The 12,350-nt window shown below is 37.7% G+C and overlaps 1 protein-coding gene across 1 annotated transcript in view; it reads left to right on the top strand.

Moving 5' to 3' along the window:
- NCAM2 (neural cell adhesion molecule 2) overlaps window positions 1-12,350 on the top strand; it is a 2,742,482-nt gene that overhangs the window by 2,133,779 nt on the left and 596,353 nt on the right. The gene's annotated exons all lie outside the window — the stretch shown is intronic.

Genomic DNA, 12,350 nt, shown 5'->3' with positions numbered 1-12,350 from the left:
CATATCCTCGTTTATGAGGTCCATAATAATACATTCCATGGCTTTACAGAGCAGACTTGTCAAGCCAATGGGGCAATAGTTTCCAGGGTCAGTAGTAAAACTACATTTTTGCAGGGGGATGACAATGGCAGTTCTCCACTCTGCTGGTATGAAGCCTGTACTTAGGCTGTGGTTGAATAGGATGCTAAATGGTGAGGCTAGTTCTTGCTGGGGATGGTGCAGAATACAGCCTGGGATACTACCAGGTCCCATGGAAGTTGTATTCTTTGAGTTGGTTAGGGCCTTTAACACTTGATCTATGGAGATGTGAAGTGTGGGACAAGTATCGAGGATGTCGAATGGGATTTTGCGGGGGGGGGGCTGCTTTGAACCTATCTGCTAGCAGATTGGCTAAGTCAGCAGGATCAGTGTAAGTGGTACTGTTAAGAACTAATTTGGAACAAACCTAGTCTTTGTCATGGAGGCTCCTGACATAACTGAAGAAGGCTTTGTGGTCAGCCTTTTTTTTGGAGGCTAGTTTCGATTCATAATTGGCTTTGGAGGTTTTCGCTAGTGATCTAATTTGCTTGTTGAGGCTAAGGAGGGAGTTTTTCCATTTGGGAACTAGTGCCTTTTTACCCTTGGACAACAGTTTCTTCCTTTTGTTGTAAAGCCTGTTGATAGAGGATGTCCACCAGATAGGTTTCCTTGAGGAGCATATTTTATTTCTGTTGGGTGTGGCTGAGTCCATGCAGTTGTACAGGTACTTGTATACTGCACTGGCATACTGTTCAGCATAGTTGTCTGCATCCTCTGAGGGGGGTGGTGGTGGTGTGAAGCTAATGATACCTTCCTTAGGAGGTTGTAGTCAGCTTTTGAGAAGATTTTTAGCCTGGTTATGGGGGGTGGTTGGGTGAGATAGAAACTTTGAATGAGACAGACTGATGGTCTGATCTCACTAGGGAAGAACTTGCTATAGGAGTGCTGCAGCGGCCATCCATATTGTTGAGAACCAAATCCAGAATATTATCTCCCTTTGTGAGGGATGATATAAGCTGGTCTAGTGCTTTAGAATTGATGAATAAAGGAATTGTTGGGTGAGTGCATTAGTGCAGGAATAGTTCAGTCAGTCTGTGGTGGGGTAGTTGAACTCACCAAGGATCAGGGAGGAGTCAAATAGATGCAAGTAGGAGGCATGGGTGTCCTGAGTCATGGAGGGATGTCTATATCTGGCTATAACTTGGATGGGTGTTTTGCCAAGCATCAGTTGCTCTTGGAGTAGTTCTAGTGTGTCATGCTGGTGAACCAGTCTGAAGGTGTGCTTGTCTTTAATGAAGATAGAGACTGCACCGACCTTAGTCTTCCCGACCTCATTTTAGGGTCAGGATGTGTAGAATGAGGTATAGCCTGGTAAGGCAGGGGTGTTCTCAGCAGCTGTGAACCAAGTTTCCGTGACTGCACAGATGTCAGCATCTTCCAGTGCAAGGAGAGTCTCCAGTGAGGGCATTTTCAGGTCAAGGCTCATAGCATTAAGCAGCATGACCTTCAGTTTGCTTTTTGACAGATCTTTTATGTTGGAAGATTTGTCTTTGGGACATTGCCTAATAAAGGCAAAATGGTGGAGGCAAGAGCCTTGGCCAGAATCTTGAATCCCAGGGGTGACAAGTGGAGGCCATCTCTGGCAAAGCATCGAGACATGTCAACTATGTCATCCCAGGCAGACAGATACAGGATTCCCTTGGAATGACACCAGAAACTAAGCCAATTGTTGAAGTCAATTATTTTTTGTTGGTATTGTAGATATTATTCTTGTATGCCACAGTGGTACGGCGGTAGCATTGTTACCTCACAGCAAGAGGTTCTCCTGTTCGATTCTCGGCTTGGCTTGGGAGTGCCTTCTTTGTGGAGTCTGCATGTCCTCCCTGCATTGGGTAGCATTCGAAAGACATGCGTGCGTAAATGGGCATGCCTTCATTGAAGGTTGGGCGCCGAGCTGGCACCTCGGCGTTTCGTAAAAAAAAAATCTACTGCCAATCATTAGCGGACCGGAGTTACGCTGTGGTGACCCCCTTACCGGGAAAAAGACGAAAGACAAACAACAACAACATTGTGGTATTATTCTTGGTGAAGGTAGGATGCTGCTTAGCCCTAGGGTCATACCTGCCTGGGACACATACACTGAGAGCTCAATCATGTCTCTCTTCATATAGTCCAGAAGGTACAGCTCAAGTCATTCACGCCAACATGGATAAGGACAGAGACATAAGTTGTGGAGAGACTTAAGTGCATGCATGATGTAATGGATTCTGGCAGCTAACAGACCATTGACCATAATATTCTCCTTTTCAAGCCTGGTGAGGGGTACACTGGTGTGTCTCACAACTGAATTGTCAATGATTAGTATGTTTGGTTTATTGTTATGCCTTATGGGCTGTGTGAGTTTATTGTTATGCCTTATGGACTGTGATGGTGAGACACTGGTGTGTTGTCTGCTATCTGTGATGTGTTTGGTGTTGGGTGTGGAATGTCTGTGAGTGTGTTTTGGAGGTCTCTGCTGTTTAGGTAAGTTTTCATTGAGGACTTCTGCATACTGTAGGTGGGGGTGTGCTGTGCTTGGCTATGTGATGAGGGTAGTGTAGTGTTTGTGCTGGCAATCTCCTCTTTGTCACGAGTACTGACTGCAACATGAGAGCGCATGGATTCCAGGTTACTGATATAGATACATTTCTCGCAAATAGAATAATTATTTGCTAGGAGAAGAGGTTGTCAGTGAACATGAGGCAGTTGCTACACTGTCTCAGTATGCCCATGTCGACAAGGGTGTCAGGAGAAACTAATGGGAATTGTCCAGACATAGTGTTCTGAAACTTGGATGGACTTATGGAGAGAGGGTTTTGAGAAGGGTTTGTCCACAAAAGTGTAGACCACAAAAACCTTCTTAAATGTAAAATAGCTGGCCTGAAGCCCAAGTGCTAAAACCAAAACTAAGAGGCTTAGAATAACAAGTACATTTAATCAGGCTACTATCAATCAATAATAAATGCAGCAGAATAAAGAACAATTAAGAGCAAACAGCAAAGCAAAATAAGGTAATAAAGTAGGAAGAACACAATTACAGTAAAAGCAGCTGAATAAAGTGTAATTTTTTTTTTTTTAGCACCAGATAGTGACTTTCCATCTTAAAGCTGTATATTTATTCCATCATACAATAAGAAGCTGCAAACAAGGTCTGGGGAATGAGGGGGTCTGCTGTATTGTGGGTAAGGGAGAAGCTCAAGAGCTTGTAGTATGCACGAGCTGAGAAAAAGCGGATGAGTCAGATCAAAGGATTGCATCTGACTCCATACATTGAGGAAGAATGAAAATGGACAACACAGATGGAACATTATGGTGAGTACATAACTTTTTTTTTTTCAAAAATGGACAATATAGTAGTACCTCATTGATGATCTCAAAGCATTTCTGGTGTGGCATACTAAAAAAATACGTCAATCACATCAATTCAGATTCAAAGATGACCACCAGATAGGAAGCATATACTTCTGCCTGCTGTCAAGAACAAATATTAATCTAGCCAAATCATATGCGACCACTGCACTTAATCCTGCAAGAAAGTTAAAACAACATAAGTAAAATTGTAATTTTACCTACCTGTTCTTCAGTTTCTGGATTCGAAACAAGTTTGAGCTAATAATCTCCTCTTAAAGCAGTGGGAAAGTGGTGAATCTGAATACATGTGCTTGGGCCTGCCAGCCCTGGAAAACAGTCTATACAAGCAAATAAGCAAAGAATCTCATCAGAATGGAACAAATGGAATCGCAATCCACTAAGACTGGACTATCTCTCATTAATTCTCGAGAAAAGGAGACATCTTCAAAGAGATATTAAACAACCAAAACACAGCCTGAAGCTACTAAACAAACCCAAAAAACTAACACTGATCAACCCTTCACTATAGAAGAGTTCAAAACAGCTTTACTTCCCCTTCAATCAGAAATACAAGCCTTCTCTATACAAAGTTAACAACATTCGGCAACAACTTGGATAATATTATGTCAAGAATGGAGCAAAATGAAGCTAAAATATTGAACAACTTAATAAAAATACAAGGGCTACAAAATGCTGTCTCAGAAAGCGACAACACCATAAAAGTAATGCAACAGAAAATTATTGACCTGAAGCAAAAGCTACACACAACAACATATTAATTAGAGGCATTCCTGGGAAATACGAACATTCACAACTCTCCGGCATTGCAAAGGAAATCATTGACATTATAGTGGAAAATAAGGAGCTATCTAAAACAATTACAATAGAGAGAATCCACAGGGCGTTAAGGAAAGCACAAACTTCGGAAACTCAGACAAGTTTATGCCAGAATCCTGAATGCCGCACATGCTCAATCCATAATTGTTAATGCAAAAAAGAAGAAAAACATCACCTGGAATGGAAATAGAATCACAATAGCTCAGGATTTGCCTCTCCCAATTAAACAATTAAGGCAAGCCTTATCTCCTTTCTGCAGCTACTTACTAAACAGAAACATTAAATTCCAAATGAAATACCCAGCAATTCTGTGCTTCCACCATAACAGCGTCAACTACTCAGTGAAAACTGTTCAATAAGCTAAATTGTTTTTTACTAAAGCGTTCAAGGAATTGCCAGCCGGTATTGCATAAATAAATAAACCAAAAAGTAACTTAACCATTACTGTTTGCTTTTTCCATAAAGTTATCTTGTTCATGGGCACAGTTGAACTAACTGCCAAGCCATTCAGACATTTACCTAAAATCTCAGTTGATTTAGAGGTTGCTGTCTTGAAATTCCAGTCCTGGGCCTAGGATCCATAGTAAACAGTCAACATACACCCTCTGACGTTACAAGTTGCTTCTGGGCTAAGAACAGGAAGCACAAGATTACTGAGGGCAAAGTTCATTAACGAAACAATCAGATTGAAGTTCTAACACACAAACAAATATCCCAAAGCAACATATTCATCCCTAAAACACAGCCGACTATTAAAACAAAATGCATCTTGACATCTACTCAGGTTATATGTCTAATCCACAATTCACTTCCAAAAAACTCAACTATCTCAAATTTTTGAAGCATGACTTGCGTATTGGTTCACCTGCCTGACACTGATCCGCTACCTTCTGTGTCTAGTACAAAGCGCCTACGTAAGGTTGGAGTCACAAGCCCATATGCTTTTATCAAATATAAACAATTGAATCCCATTGACGAATATGCTATAATCTAATAGACTGCTTATGATGTCACTTAGATAATCTAAATCCTTTACTGAGTATTGACAATTACCCACTAACACCAGCTATGAAGTTGAGGAAAGAAAACACACAACGGTAACTGATCGGGAAACACCTCGCATCAAAACCCTAACCTCTGACATTCCACTACAGAAAAATAAAATTTCTATGCTCTTCTGTACAAAGGCAAAACAGACAGTACAGAAATGAAAAGATGACCCACTTTACGAAATCATGCATACATTTTCAAAAGATGTCTATCACCAAAACCAAGTAGATGAAGCACACTACTTTCCACTATATGTTTCTGACTTGTCACTGCTGATGGTTGTGCTTGGGGACAGTCGTAGGAAAGATTTCTGGCTCTTGGATGGAAGCTGAGGATGGAACTTTCTCTTCAACTTTGGCCAGACCTTTTGCTTGGATCTTGTCATCTGCTGAATCTAATTTGGGCTGTGTGGCAGACAGTACTTTGTCACACTTCGTACGTTCCCAATAAGCGTAGTTTCCTGTCGTTTGTTGCTGTGCTGTCAATGATTCACATACTTGCTTTCTGAAGTCTTGGTGTTGCACAGAGTTTCCCATTTGCGTTTTGCAAGGTTTGGCAATGGTTTTGTGTGGGTGGCTGTATTTTTTCCATTGGTTTTTGTTGTGTGGTTCAAGTTGACTAACAACACAGCTTGTGGTAGTCTAGTGTTTTAATGAAACTCTGCCCTTCCAAAGTTCTTGTTCATTGTAACTTTGCATGGTAGCTGATATCAAATGTCGAGGGACGTTTCAGTTATTTTTTAATATGGGGTTTCTTTACGGAAATCACAGTAGACCATATCATAAATGAAAATACCACAAGACCGTAAAGAAAACCGAAGCTATATTATAGCTTGTTTGCTTTAAATGATCCCTAAACGTCAGGTAGTCTGTTGTACGGTCACAACAAAGATCGCTTGCCCCTTCCAAATTAAATAATACCTGTTTAAAACAAACAATACAGTCTTAATTGTGGAAGCAGTGCCAAGTTGTAAAGGGAAGCACAACTGAAGTAAACCTATTAGTTCAGTCCAATGCTCATTTATTAATTATTATAGGTCAATCTATACAACAGCTGAATTGAATAGCAGTTATCTGTAAAAATGAGAAGCGACTGCTGTCAGAACAATGGTGCCCTATTCTCCTTCTGAATATGTAACATGAGAATGTTCACTCCTCCTTTCCAATACATACATTGTAGACCTTGCAGTAGTTAAACTAAGCTTTCACTGAAGGCTCTCTTACTGCTCTCTGGCTAGATATCCTAGACTTGGTATATTTGGAATACTACCCTCAGCTATAACATTAGACATAATTCTGTTATACAATTACTGGCCCTACTTGACGCTCATAATTAGACACTTCAAAGTATTCTAATGCTACCAAGAAAAAAATGAAAGAAAAAAAGAAAAAAAAGAAAATGAATATTGCAAAAACTATAATGAAAAACTCGAATTTAGCATAGGATACACAACTTACCAATACGCAGCTCTGATAAGACAATTCATGCAGTTTGTGGAGGATCTATATACTGAGACTGACAAATTACAGCAGTAGACCTGAGACCTTGACATCTGCTTCCTGAGGTGGAATCAACGTGCAGCTGTAACATCATTTTGAAGAATGTGTCTACAGAACTCACAAACCATAGCTGATAGTTTGGACTAAGCCATTCAAGATCTTAGACTATTGCCTTCTCAAGCAGCATCTCTGTAATTGCCTAACTGTCTGAATATACCACCTTAAGTCTACTGAACTATATTCTATAACAAAATAGTCAAGCAGCTCAAATATTTGATGGCATCGGTACTAATACAATATAGTGCATCAAACATGCAGTGTCACGACCGGACTTTAAATGCTCTATGTGTGCTGAACTATGCAAATGGTTAAGAAGAAAGTTATGCAGATAGATATAGGCTCTTAATCAAAATATAGTTGGTTGAAATTCTGTTGCACCTTTTCCTTAGAATACCTAAATATATGATTATCCTCCTATATATTTCTTAATCAGGTTGGAACCCTAACTAGCAGTATTTGACTACAACTAAGAATCTCTTTCATTTAATCATTAGCAAAATTATAATGCTAGAATGTATCTCTAAAGTCAACGCAGGTAAATAAGTTAGTTTTGTGCTAAATGTCTGATGGATCTTAAAATAACAGTAGATTTTTGTATAATAGTTTTGTAAATATGTTTCTAATACCTCTTCCAGATAATAGTAGGTTGTGGTTACGCAAGGGGGGGTGGTCTGAAGGGGGCAGGTTGCCACTCATTAACCTTAACATTGCAAGTATTACTCTTTAAGAGTTTTCATACCACACACCTAAACAAAGTTTACATTCCTCTACACTGCCCAACTTGCCCTTCAATCAAAACATTAACAGCTATTCAATAATTAGAGTAAAAACTTAATGATGTCACTGGAATTCTGGAAAGTGAAAGGTCTCCAAAATAATAAAAAAAGAATTTAGTCCTGCATCTAACTTATAAATCTAAGGCTGAGATAACACTTATTCAAGAGACTCACATGACTAAAGCTCAATGGGAAAAGGAATAAAAAAAAAATGGGTAAAGCTAATTATAGCCGAGGGGAATGCTGCTGTATCTAAAGGGGTAGTAATAATAGTTAAAAACTCTTTCAAAGGTAACATAGTAGCAAGTGACTGGGATCCTAATGACAGATGGTGTTACCTAATATGCTCCCTCCCATCTTTCAGTAAAAACATTTTAAGTTTGAATGCATGTACCCGACTACTTACATTTACAAAATCTACACAATTTTAGAAAAATTCCCAAATTATCTATACATACTGGGGGGGATTGGAATATGACTATCAGACCTGAACTAGACAGAACGAGCAAGGAAAACAAACAGCCAGTTGGCCTGACTAAGCTTATAAATTAACTAATAGAAGATTTTAATATATTCAATCCCTTCGAACTATATAGGAATGATTCTGAAACCAGTAAATTCACATTCTTTTCAGCCTCCCACAAATCATGGTCCAGAATAGACTTTTTTCTTAATTTCAACAAGTTTCTCAGAATATGATATAAATTACTGCACTGACCCCAGAACCTTATCTGGCCATGCCAAAATCAATCTAAAAATAAATGAGACCAAATCAAACACAAAAGACCAATATGCAACAAATTGGACCTTAAACCCAAACCTCCTTAAAAATAGGGAACTCTGCCAAGAAGTAAAATAATTTCTTAGCCAAACTAACAACAACTTAGAAAGATCAAATATTCCCTTTGATATACAGTGGGCAGCGACCAAGGCAACACTTAGAGGTATATTAATCCAAAAAGCATCTGTATTCAAGAAACAAGCCAAATCCCAAACTGACACCTTAGAACTCAAAATAAAAAACCTACAGCTACAACTGCAAATCAAACATACCATGAATTTAGAAAAGCAGATCATCTCCCTATAAAAGCAACTACAAGAAGCTCAATTGAACCAGTTTTCCCTACTTGAACTTAGGCTTCTGCATAGATATGCTGAATGGGCCCAAACCCCTCTAAAATTCTGGCCAGAATAATCAGCATTAAACCTTCTCTTTCCAGAATAAAACAGCCAGTTGGTCTGACTAAGCTTATAAATTAACTAATAGAAGATTTTAATATATTCGATCCCTTCGAACTATATAGGAATGATTCTGAAACCAGTAAATTCACATTCTTTTCAGCCTCCCACAAATCATGGTCCAGAATAGACTTTTTTCTTAATTTCAACAAATTTCTCAGAATATGATATAAATTACTGCACTGACCCCAGAACCTTATCTGACCATGCCAAAATCAATCTAAAAATAAATGAGACCAAATCAAACACAAAAGACCAATATGCAACAAATTGGACCTTAAACCCAAACCTCCTTAAAATAGGGAACTCTGCCAAGAAGTAAAATAATTTCTTAGCCAAACTAACAACAACTTAGAAAGATCAAATATTCCCTTTGATATATAGTGGGCAGCGACCAAAGCAACACTTAGAGGTATATTAATCCAAAAAGCATCTGTATTCAAGAAACAAGCCAAATCCCAAATTGACACCTTAGAACTCAAAATAAAAAACCTACAGCTACAACTGCAAATCAAACATACCATGAATTTAGAAAAGCAGATCATCTCCCTATAAAAGCAACTACAAGAAGCTCAATTGAACCAGTTTTCTCTACTTGAACTTAGGCTTCTGCATAGATATGCTGAATGGGCCCAAACCCCTCTAAAATTCTGGCCAGAATAATCATCATTAAACCTTCTCTTTCCAGAATAAAACAAATTAACCATAACAATAGGACATTCATCTCAGACAAGGAAATCATACAAGTTTCTGAAGAAATCTACCAAGAGGTCTATGACCCCCAACCTCTCAATGATGAGGCAATAGCCGATAGCTTTTTAGACAATTTGCAATTCCCACAAATAAACGACACTCAAATAAATCTTCTTAAAGCACTAATAACTACTGAAGAAATATCTCTAGCCATCAACAAAATGAAATTAGCTAAAGACCCAGGACATGATGGATATCCAACGGAATTCTGTAAATCCTTTAAGAAACAACTAGTCCCAGTTTTACTTGAAGTATACAATTGCATAATAAAATTTGGCATTACAGATCTGTATATAAATAATTCTAAAACTATTCTTATACCAAAACCTAATACGAATGGCCATAACCCCAACAACTATCACCCAATTGCACTAATTAAACTAGATATAAAAATAGTATCAACAGTATTGGCTCACAGACTCAAGAAAATACTCCCTTATATCATATCTCCCAAACAACTAGGATTCATGATTAATAGGCAAGTCTGGGACAATATGTTAATAGAAGAAATAACAAACATGACAGTTAAAGATAGTTCCCTCAGATATGCACTTTCTATTGATGCACAAAAGACGTTTGACCGTGTCAACCTAAACTTCATTTTCAAGATTCTGAAACGATTTGCCCTTCCTGAAGAATTTATAGCTATGGTCAGAGTCCTATATAATAAAGCTACCACCACGCTACACATAAACAAAATGAATTCATACCCTATCCAAATAGTTAATGGCACAAGACAGGGCTGTCCGCTTTCTCCATAACTTTTTAACCTCTACTCAGAGGCCCTCCTCCTAAAGTTAAGCCAAAAAACATTTAATCACTCTATTTACATCTCCAAAGTCCAAGTTAAATGCACAGCATTCGCTGATGATCTTAACATCTACTTTGAATTTCCCTCAACAGACTTAGTAAAGATTCTAAGCTCCATTGACAAGTTCTCTACAATTTCAAAAAATGCCATGAATCCAAGTAAATCAAAAATATTCCCATTAAATCCTCTAAGCAACAAGGAGATTTTCTTCCCAGAATCAAAGATGAAAGCAGAGTACTCGCTCAAATACCTGGGATCACCTTTATTCACCCGCACAAGGAAATTATAAAAAAAAAAAAACCTTTATAAAGTATGGTCAAAAGTTATAGAAGATCTGGACAGATGGAAAAACTTAAACCTTTCCCTTCTCTCCAAGGCTTCAATCATAAAAATGAACATGCTCCCTAAACTTTTATATCATTTCCACACCATCAACCAATGCATCCCAAACATTTTTTTTTCTAAAATGAAAGCAACATTGGGCAAATTATTTGGCACCAAAAAAGCACTATAATTAGCTACACAAAGTTAACCCTGCCCAAAGAAAAGGGTCGTATAAGCCTCCCCAACTTTCAGACATACTATCTTATTATCAGTGCCAACCACATTATACGCCTAATCAACTATGAACTCTCTGATACTTCCTGGCACCTTCTTTGGATAAAACTTTACCACCAACATCTAAGGTCCTCCAATATAAACCCGAGGGCTATACCTTTTCTTAATAACAAGACTCTAAGAGACTTCAAAATACATCCCACCATCGTCAATAATGTAACTTGTTTCCAAAAGCTTGTAACTTCCTTAAACTTAAAAAACTCCTTAATTGTGGCTCAATCAATACACATGAACCCTAGTATCAGACTAAATAACAATATGTTAAACCTAGATAAGTATCCAATCATAAAAAAAATTGTATAGTCTGGGACTTTTATCAAATAAAAGATCAACCTTTAAGTTCTATTATGGATTCTCTAGCAGCAAGTAAAAAATACTGCTTAATTATTAAAAAAAATATTATATTTAGTAACTTTGAAGACATCAGAAATCGACCTAACTCTACAAGACTTTCAGCTATTCCAACAAATCATCTCCCTTCTATTACTGAGAACTAAAATGTTATTAAATACTTATAGACTAGTTACATAAATCAAATGCCAGAACGAAATCCTATATTCAAACTATTGGATGAGTCAAAACAACAAGTTAACTAATGAACAAAAAATAGCGGCAATAGATATAACTATAAAACTAACCCCCTTTAAAAATTTAATTTACACTCAATTTATGATTAACAACAATGCGTACTATACACCACTCTTTCTGAGCAAAATAAATGCCAATTCATTACCTTTCTGCCCCACATGCGCCAATACAATAGCTGACATTCTCCACATATTTTGGTCTTGCAAAAACATCTATAAACTTTGGTGCTCTTTAAGAGCAAAACTGGAGAAAACAGGCTATAAGAAATCCACCCTCTCATGGGAAATGGCAATATTAAACATATTCCCTAATTCCTATACATATGAATCCAAACATATTATAGTAACACTGTGCGCAATACTGAAATCCTATATAGCCCTCAACTGGCTTTACAGATCCAGAACTTTTTGGGCAGAATTCAAATCTATAGCTATCAAATATGGTTTAGCAAACAAATTAAGAACTGTAAGCCACAAGAAGTTAACCTATTTCAAGAAATACTGGGAAAGACTTATAGAAGTCCTTAGCTAGATCTTCACTAAGTTAGATAGAGCATGCTATTTTACTACACTACTCCCCCATCAATACTAACTTTCTTACTAACATGATATAGAGACCACAATTAAACTAATTTGCAAAAAATGTACAAATTGCATTAGATATACCAAACTGTCCTCTAGTATTTAAATATTTCTATCTGCCTCTATAATA

The sequence above is a fragment of the Protopterus annectens genome, chromosome 5.part0 (genome assembly GCF_019279795.1).
Source record: "Protopterus annectens isolate FY-2018-M chromosome 5.part0, PAN1.0, whole genome shotgun sequence".
Taxonomy (NCBI): domain Eukaryota; kingdom Metazoa; phylum Chordata; order Ceratodontiformes; family Protopteridae; genus Protopterus; species Protopterus annectens.
This window is presented reverse-complemented; position numbering and strand designations above follow the sequence as displayed.